Consider the following 9,207-nt stretch of genomic DNA (forward strand, 5'->3'; position numbering starts at 1 on the left):
CTGGGCCGGCCAACCTGGCGCTAGCTCACGACCCCTAGACCGGCCAACCTGGCGCTAGCTCACGGTCCGTACGTGTACACTAGTCCGAGTAGGATTTACTGACCTACTAGGACCCGAATTCGATTTAACAGATAGGCAATCACAAAACAAAACATGGCATGACAACTCACTGAAAATATTCATGCTTTTTCACATAAATTCTGAAAGGAAAGGAAGCCCACACATAATGTAGGATAGAAAAGCCCACCTCGTTTGCTTAACTCTTTCAAACGGGCACTGTCTGACTTGAGATTTACTCGTCGAGCGACGACGTCCCTTTTCAAAAATAATATACTTAAATTAGGCTTTAAGTAATCATTGATCTTGCATGAATGCATGCCTAAGCGTGTGCTCATTATTTTAATTTCTGCCTTCTAAAATTAGAAGTCTTAAATCTTTAATTAAATCGGTGATTTAATTTATTCTGAATCGGGCATTAACATTTCCCGCATTATCTTAAGTATTTTAAAAAAAATACCTTCTGTGACCATTAAAGTCCGCTTAATTATTTTTAGCTTTTATTTCACTCACGGCTTATAAGTTCTTTTCTTCCGCGACTTAAGGAATTAATTCCAGAAATAAAATCTTAGGCCCATAGAGATTAATTATTCTGGCCCAGACTATTTTAATTTTCGGCCCAGCTTAACTAATTGGTCCATTTCTCTCCTCCTTCTAATTTAATCTGGCCCAACCTAGTTAATTCCAGGCCCAAGTGTTTTAAATTGGGAAGGCCCAATTAATCATACTCCATTCCTCCATCAGACGATTCCATCCTCATTTTCTCCTTTACAAAATTCCCAATTCGAAAATGGGGAACCCTAGCTCAAACCCCCTTCTCTTCCCCTTTCTTCTCGGCAAACCGCCGCCACAAGGTCACCGGAAACGGCTCGCTTCACCTCGCCGCAACATATGGCTGCCGGCTCGGCGGGTTTGCGCTGTTGGGGCAGAGGGGCGTCGCTTCCATCCACTGACACGGTTCAGCACCGCCGCCGCGGCTCCTCTTCAAGCCGATCCACCTTTGTCACGGGGTAAACCACCGGCGTTCTGTCGTCACCGTCGCACTCCCCTCGGACAACGCCTCCTCTCGGCTGGAGCCCGTCATCGAACTGGGCTCGGCCGCTGTTCGGCGTGCTTCGAGGTGAGGCCCCGGTTATAGCGGTGCCTCGCGAGGCTTCCATCGTCGTTGCTGATTCGTTGCTGGTCCGAGACTCACGCCGCCGCTGCCGATCTTCTTCAGCGGTGAGCCGTCGCGTGTCACGGTTGTCTTGCGGTCGACTTCCGGCTTCACCGTCTGGTCGCCGCCAACTCCGACTACCTCTAAGCTAAGCCTTCTATTCGTTCGTTACATAGATTATGCTATGGTTTCTAATCGGCAGAAGCTTAGTTCTCAAACTCTCTAAGTTCTCGTGGTAGATTCACTATGTTCCACCGCTTATGTTTTGATTACCGAGTGTGAGCTCTAATTACGGTATCCTAGTGATAAGTCGTATTCTAGGCCTCGGTTACTGGTCAGTATGACAGGTTTAAATGATTATATTTGCAAAGCAGTTGCTCAAAGTGTGCAGGATAAGTGTTCTGGCCAGTAGGGAAGTTCCGGAGTGTTCGGGTAGAAAAAAAGCGCCAGCATGGTCTCATACTGATCCGTATACGTGCTAAAACGGCTTGAGATGAAGAAGACGGATAGCTGGGACGGATTACCCACAATTAAGGGAAAAGAAGTCAAATTGCAGCGAGGATTTACCCTAAAATCAAGGGTAGCCTCCCTATAAAAGGTAGCCAAGTTGGAGAGAGAAAGAGCTCCGATAGACTTCAATTCACCATCATCTTTAGGTAGAGAGTTCTCTCGGTAATTTCAGTTTTTCAGCCGTGTCCCACTTCTTGCCTCGCCGAGCCATGATCACCTGACGTTCAGAATGTTCCCGAGTTCCAGTCATCGTCCGTTCCAGTTAGCTAGATCGTAGTTCCAGTCAGAGATTTTATCGCCCGGAGTGGCAAACAATTTTTTAAATTGCTTTCGTAGTTTAATTAGTTCTCCGTCTTTACGTTGGATTTCTGTTACATTTTGGGATTTTGTTGTTTTGAAATGCTTGCTTTGGATATCCGAACGTGTTAATGCTATGAAGTTGATTTCCGTTTCGTTCATTGTAGTGTTCTTTTCTTTCCTTGTCTAGTTAGCTTAGATCTAAGATTTCTCGGTGTTTTAAGTGCTAAATCTCTAAATTCTGTTACGTAACAAATTTCTTTAGGATAGGTAAACAAGTACTATTTGATCTGGAAGTAGATCGTTGCATGCAAGGCTTCGTTTTATTTTCTGAATCGATCTTTCATGTTGACCAGCATGCAGAAGTCCAGTTTCAGCGTTTGATTTCAGATTTGATTTCTTAGTTTTAGATCTGTGTTCGCGAGTTGTTAATCTGCGTTTGCCGGGTTGGATCTGGAATTGTTATCTGAGTTTAATTTGTGTTGTTGGAGAAGATGATGTCTACATCCAGATTGGGGACCACCTTACTTTTATTTACTTTTGCTTTCTTTTGTCCTTCACCTCTGGTTGTACCTGCAGATCTGTCAGCCTAGTCACCACTACCTCCACTACACTCTGAATATTCTGTTTAGCCAAAAATAGAAATACCGTCCTTTCCAAACAATTTCTGTTACACCATGTCCCCTCATTTCCACGTACACAGTTGCATTCCATGATCTGCTCCCCCATCCTAGTCAGTAGGACGCCACCCTTTAATTACTCGCCTAGGTAGAAACTCAACCCGAGCGTGGTAGCTAACCAACCCTCCAAAACATCACCGCAGTAGTTTAAACGCACCATCTCTGTGGGATTCGACCCTTACCTCCACTATACTGATCAGTAGAAGTGGGTTGAGGAATCTTTGAAGACGAGGTCTAGGCTTAGTTAGGATCTTTATCCTGCCAGTAGGATATATCCTCACTTGAACGACACCTACGCACCACGTTACCTCTTCAAATGGCGCCGTTGCCGGGGATGGATGGCGTTTTAGATACTATTGTGTGTGATACTTTGGCGTAAATATTGTGTATAATTTTTTCTCTTTTTCTTTTGTTTCAGTTTATGAGAAGCAGTTCGGATCCTAATCCGTGGAAACCGAAGATACTTCAGCGAGGATCCATACTTGTGACCACTCGTTCTGGCCTGTCAACAACTCTGTCTGACCTAGACACGAGTAGCGACGAAGAACAGTACACCATAGAAGGACCAATTCCCGTGGAGTTACCACTGTTGGAAGGCAATCCAGGAATGGCTGCCAACATGGACGAAGATCCAGAGATCGGTACGCTGAATGCGCATACCGAAGGAGAACCACCGCAAGCTATCGTGGTCACCCCGGGACAGACTGCTTGTGACGTGAAGCCTCATGTCATAGCGATTCTACCTACATACTGCGGGAAAAGCTATGAAGGGCCGTATGAGTTCCTTCATGAATTTTGTAAGATTTGTAGAGCGCAGAGAAGACCAGCAGGAGCGACTGAAGATGATTATAGGCTGAAAGCTCTGCCATTTGTGCTCAAGGGGGAAGCGAACACCTGGTTCATGCGCTTGCCCCCTGACTCTATTGAGACTTGGGCCGACTTCAAGTCAGCATTCCTGGGCGAGTTTTTTCCGTCATCTAAGACAAGCGCACTGAAGAGAGAAATAACGAATGTGAAGCAAGGATATGACGAGCCCTTGAGCGACTATTGGGCAAGATACATGGGTCTTTTGGAATCGTGTCCCAACCATCGCATGGCGGACATTGAAGTACATCATACTTTCTACGAGGGCATGAACGCGGTAACCAAAGACCTGGCCAATTCATCTTCGGGAGGAAGCTTCACGCAATTACTGGTCAGCGAAGCAAAGAGAGTCCTAAGGAAGCTACTGAATGCAAAGAAAGAGTATGACCATTCAAGGGAAGGATACAACCGAGAGCGGGCTGCTGTTGCATCGACTACTGATCAGGAGAACAAGCTGGAGCAGAAAATGGACTTGAAGATGGATGAGCTGAAGAAGTCACTTTTGAGTGCCATCGAGAAGAGCACTCCACCACCTCTCCCAACTGGGAACTACAAGGGTACAGAGCAGGGGAATCAAGGGGCCCAATACGAGCATCCGAATGACTTGATCAGTACGGAGCAAGCTAACGCTGCTGGGTATTTTAACCAGAATGGGAATTGGATCCAGGGGAGACAACAGGACGCACCATGGAGGGACCACCCGAATTTTCGATGGGGAGAAGGGAACCAAAACCAGAACCAAGGTCAAGGCCAGAACCAATATAACCCTTACCCGAACCAAAACCCTAACCGTGGACCAGCAAACCCAGACTTCCAGCCCAACTGGTCAGGAAGAAACCAACAAGCCCAAAACCATAACCCACAAAGCTCAAACTCGAACCCTGTTTACGTGCCACCCCACCAGAGAAATTTCCAAAACTACCAAAATCAACCAAACCAAGCATCCCAACACCATCAGAACCAGAATCAATTCCAAGCCCAGCACCAGAATCAATATCCTCAAGATCAGTACACTCCTCCTGCCCAATATAACCAATACCCGCCTAATCAAGGACAGCAAACCTTCCAGAACTATCAACACCAAGGGCCGGGTCATTTCCAAAACTCGAACAGGCCGAGGAGATCCGTTGAGGACATGATGAGTGAAATGCTAGCATCACAACAGAACATCAAAGGAGAATTGCAAGCCCATAATGAGGTCGTGCAGGGGATGCAAAATGCCCAGAAAGAACATAAGGCGAACATGGATATGATGAATAGGCAGTTAGCTCAACTGGCCAGTTCGATGGGTGATTTGAAGGGGAATGCAGGAAAACTCCCATCTACAGTCCAAATGCCCGAGAAGGCAAATGTGAGTAAGGTCACGTTGAGGTCAGGAACTACTTATGATGCACCTCAACCGAAACAGCCGAGTGAAGGATCGAATGGAACGAAGATAGGAGGCGAGACAATTTCAGCTGAGGAAATAGGGAATTTCATGCCTCGAATGCAGGATCCATTCTTCCTGGATGATACACCAAGTATAAGAGAGGAACCCGATGCCTTACTGACCAGGAAGGAACCTCCTCAAGAGAAAAATCCCAGAATGGAGGCTCGGACCCAAGAGCTACCAAAGAAAGTTGCTGAGGAACCCGTAGAAGAGAAAAAAGGGGAGAAACCATTCCCATTCCGATTTGTTACAAAGAGGAAGAAAGAGAACCCGGTCGACTACTTGTCGATTTTTGGAAGGTTGGACGTCACCATACCATTCCTCCAAGCCGTGAAACTACCCCCGCTCGGAAAATTCATTAAGGATTTCATAGCCGGGAAAGCTCAAAAAGATGGACAAATCATGGTGGAAGGGATCGCATCCGCAATTGTGCAAGAGAAACTGCCGCCCAAGAGGGCCGATCCAGGTATGTTCACTTTACCCATAACTATAGGGGATGTGAAGGTTGAACATGCGATGTGTGATCTTGGAGCTTCCATTAATGTCATGCCATTATCGATCTATAACCGACTGAAAGGAGTGAGGCTGTCAAACACTAGGGTGTTGATCCAGCTGGCTGATAGGTCGTGCATAAGCCCTGAGGGAGTTTTAGAGAACGTGTTGGTTAGAGTACAGGAGTTCACATACCCTGCTGATTTTTATGTGATCAAAATGAGTGAGCATGAAGCGAGAGAGTCTAGTGGAGTCTTGTTAGGGAGACCTTTTTTGAGAACGGCTAAGACAATAGTGGATATGGCCGAGGGGACTATTTGCATTGATTTTAATGGTGAGAAGTTTACTTTTGATATAAATGATGCCATGAAGAAACCCATTGATTCTGAAAATCTATGCTTTGTTGATGTGATTGACCCTCTAGTCCAAGATTTTCTTGAGACCGAACTATTACAGGAAAAACTCCAGGCTTTAGATGCTTGTGATCAGGCCGACGAAGAAGCTGCTGCGTGGTGTGATTTGATCAGTAGCCAGGGGTTGACCGACGAAGAAATAGAAGGAGCGATCAAGGAATTCTGTCAAAAGTCGGCGTTCATTGGAGCCGCAGGGGCCAAGCTTCCAGTCAGTACGGAAGAACCTTCAGGGGAAGACTTAAAGAAAGACGGGGAGGCCCAGAAAAACCCTCTACCCGAAGACACACTTCCACCCCAAGTCGAGCTAAAAAAGTTACCATCGAACTTGAAGTATGCCTACCTCGGGGAGGAGAACTCATATCCCGTAATCATCAACAGCAGTCTCACAAAAGAACAAGAAGCGCGGCTACTGGCTGTGTTGAATAGGAATAAGAAGGTAATCGGATGGAGCCTTACAGATCTAGTAGGGATAAGCCCCGACGTTTGCATGCACCACATCAGGCTAGAAGAGGGAGCGAAGGCTCATCGAGATGCTCAAAGGAAGGTAAACCCTAACATGCGAGAGGAAATTTTAAAGGAAATCTTGAAGTTGTTGTCGCTAGGGATTATCTATTCAGTGCCGGACAGTGAGTGGGTCAGCCCGATCCACATGGTTCCAAAGAAATCCGGGATCCAAGTTGTCAAGAATGAGAGGAACGAGCTGATTCCAACAAGGCTGGTCACGGGTTGGCGAATGTGCATCGACTACCGGAAGCTGAACAACGCAACAAGGAAGGACCATTTTCCTTTGCCTTTCATCGACCAGATATTAGAGAGATTAGCTGGGAAAAATTTTTTCTGCTTCCTAGATGGGTACAGCGGGTACTTCCAAATTCACGTGGATCCTGAGGACCAGGACAAAACCACTTTTACTTGCCCGTTTGGAACCTATGCATACCGTCGCATGCCTTTCGGTTTATGCAACGCTCCAGGTACGTTTCAACGATGCATGATGAGCATATTTTCCGATTTGATTGAGGAGTGCATAGAAATATTTATGGATGACTTCACGGTTTACGGAGACTCATTCGACTCTTGCCTTCATCATTTGGACATAGTTTTGGAAAGGTGTCAAGCAAAGAGTCTGGTTTTGAACTTCGAGAAGTGCCATTTTATGGTCACCGAAGGGATAGTCCTAGGACACGTAGTCTCAGAAAGAGGTATCCAGGTGGATCGAGCCAAGGTGGATGTCATATCCAAATTACCATTCCCTACTGATCAGAAGGGAATAAGGGGTTTCCTGGGACATGCTGGATTTTATCGAAGATTTATAAAGGATTTCTCCAAAATCGCCCAACCCCTTACCAGACTGCTTCAAAATGATGTGGAGTTCGTTTTTGATGAGCAATGCAAGGCAGCTTTCGATCTTCTCAAAGAAAAATTAGTATCCGCACCTATCATACGAGCTCCTGATTGGAACCATCCTTTCGAAGTAATGTGCGACGCCAGCGACTTTGCGGTAGGGGCCGTGCTGGGTCAGAAGATCGATGGGAGGAGGCACGTAATTTTTTATGCGTCCAAGACTCTAAATCAAGCCCAACGGAATTACGATACCACCGAAAAGGAGATGCTGGCAGTGGTGTTTTCTTTCGAGAAGTTCCGGCCATATTTGCTGGGATCTAAGGTCGTAGTATACACTGACCATGCAGCCCTTAAGTATCTAGTTACCAAGAGAGAATCAAAACCACGCTTGATCCGATGGGTACTCTTGTTACAAGAATTTGATTGGGAGGTGGAAGATAAGAGAGGAGTCGAAAACAAGGTGGCAGACCATTTGAGCAGAATAGTGCAAGAAGGAAACAGCGAGGAGGTGCACGACAAGTTTCCAGAGGAACACTTATGTGAGGTGATTTTTGCACCCAGAAAAATTGATTGGGAAGAAGTGTACAAACTTACTGGTCAGAATGATGCAGCAAAAGGAAAAGAGAAGGTAGGGCAGGAGCCATGGTATGCGGACCTGGCCAACTACCTAGTAACTGGAGAACTTCCAGAGGTACCAAGTGTTACCAAAGCCCAACGAATGAAGATCAAGAGCGAGGCAAAATATTATTTTTGGGACGACCCTTACCTATGGAGGGTAGGATCCGATCAAGTGATAAGAAGGTGCATTCCTGACTGGGAACAGCGGGATGTGTTGACCCACTGCCATTCGTTAGCATGTGGAGGGCACTTCGGATCCAAGAAGACGGCAAGGAAGATTCTGGATAGCGGCTTTTACTGGCCAACTCTCAACAAAGATGCATACGAGTTCTGCCGGAGCTGTGAGCGTTGCCAACTGACCGGTGGAATATCTGCCCAAGATGAGATGCCGCAAGTACCGATTATTGTTTGTGAATTATTCGACATATGGGGAATGGATTTCATGGGGCCTTTTCCCTCGTCCTATGGCAATCTGTATATCCTAGTCGCGGTGGATTACGTCTCCAAATGGGTAGAAGCGACGGCCACAAGTACGTGTGAAGCAAAGGAGGTGGCCAAATTCTTAAAGAGTCACATTTTCAGCCGTTTCGGAGTCCCAAGGGCGATCATCTCTGATCAAGGTACACACTTTTGTAATCGTACAATTGAAGCTTTAATGAAAAAGTACGGTGTGCACCATAGACTTTCAAGCCCCTACCACCCGCAAGCTAACGGCCAAGCCGAGATCTCTAATCGAGAGATAAAGAAGATTTTGGAGAAAACTGTAAATCCTTCTCGGAAGGATTGGAGCGTGAGATTAGAAGATGCTCTCTGGGCATATCGAACAGCCTACAAGACCCCCATTGGTATGTCCCCTTACCAAATAGTTTTTGGAAAAATGTGCCACTTACCTGTAGGGATCGAGCACCGAGCATACTGGGCAGTACAGAAAGTGAATATGGATGCTACAGCCTGTGAGGAGGAAAGGAAGCTGCAATTACAGGAGCTTGAGGAACTTAGATTGGAATCTTTCGACTCGGCCATGTGGTACAAGGAGCGAACGAAATTATGGCATGATAGAAATCTGAGAACCAAGGAGCTCCATGTTGGCCAGAAAGTACTACTCTTCCAGTCAAGATTGAAGTTAATGCCCGGGAAACTCAAATCTAAGTGGACAGGACCGTACATCGTAACAGCCCTCCGAGCTAATGGAGCGGTGGAGATTTCAGGGAGTCTTTCTAACTCTGAGCCTTTTGTTGTGAATGGACATAGGTTGAAAATCTTTAGGGATAATAGTGAGGTGGGGGTAGTGGATGAAATTCCACTACTACCACATACTAAGGTCACATACTGATTAGTAAGATAGGAATT

The sequence above is a fragment of the Salvia splendens genome, chromosome 15 (assembly GCF_004379255.2).
Source record: "Salvia splendens isolate huo1 chromosome 15, SspV2, whole genome shotgun sequence".
NCBI lineage: Eukaryota > Viridiplantae > Streptophyta > Magnoliopsida > Lamiales > Lamiaceae > Salvia > Salvia splendens.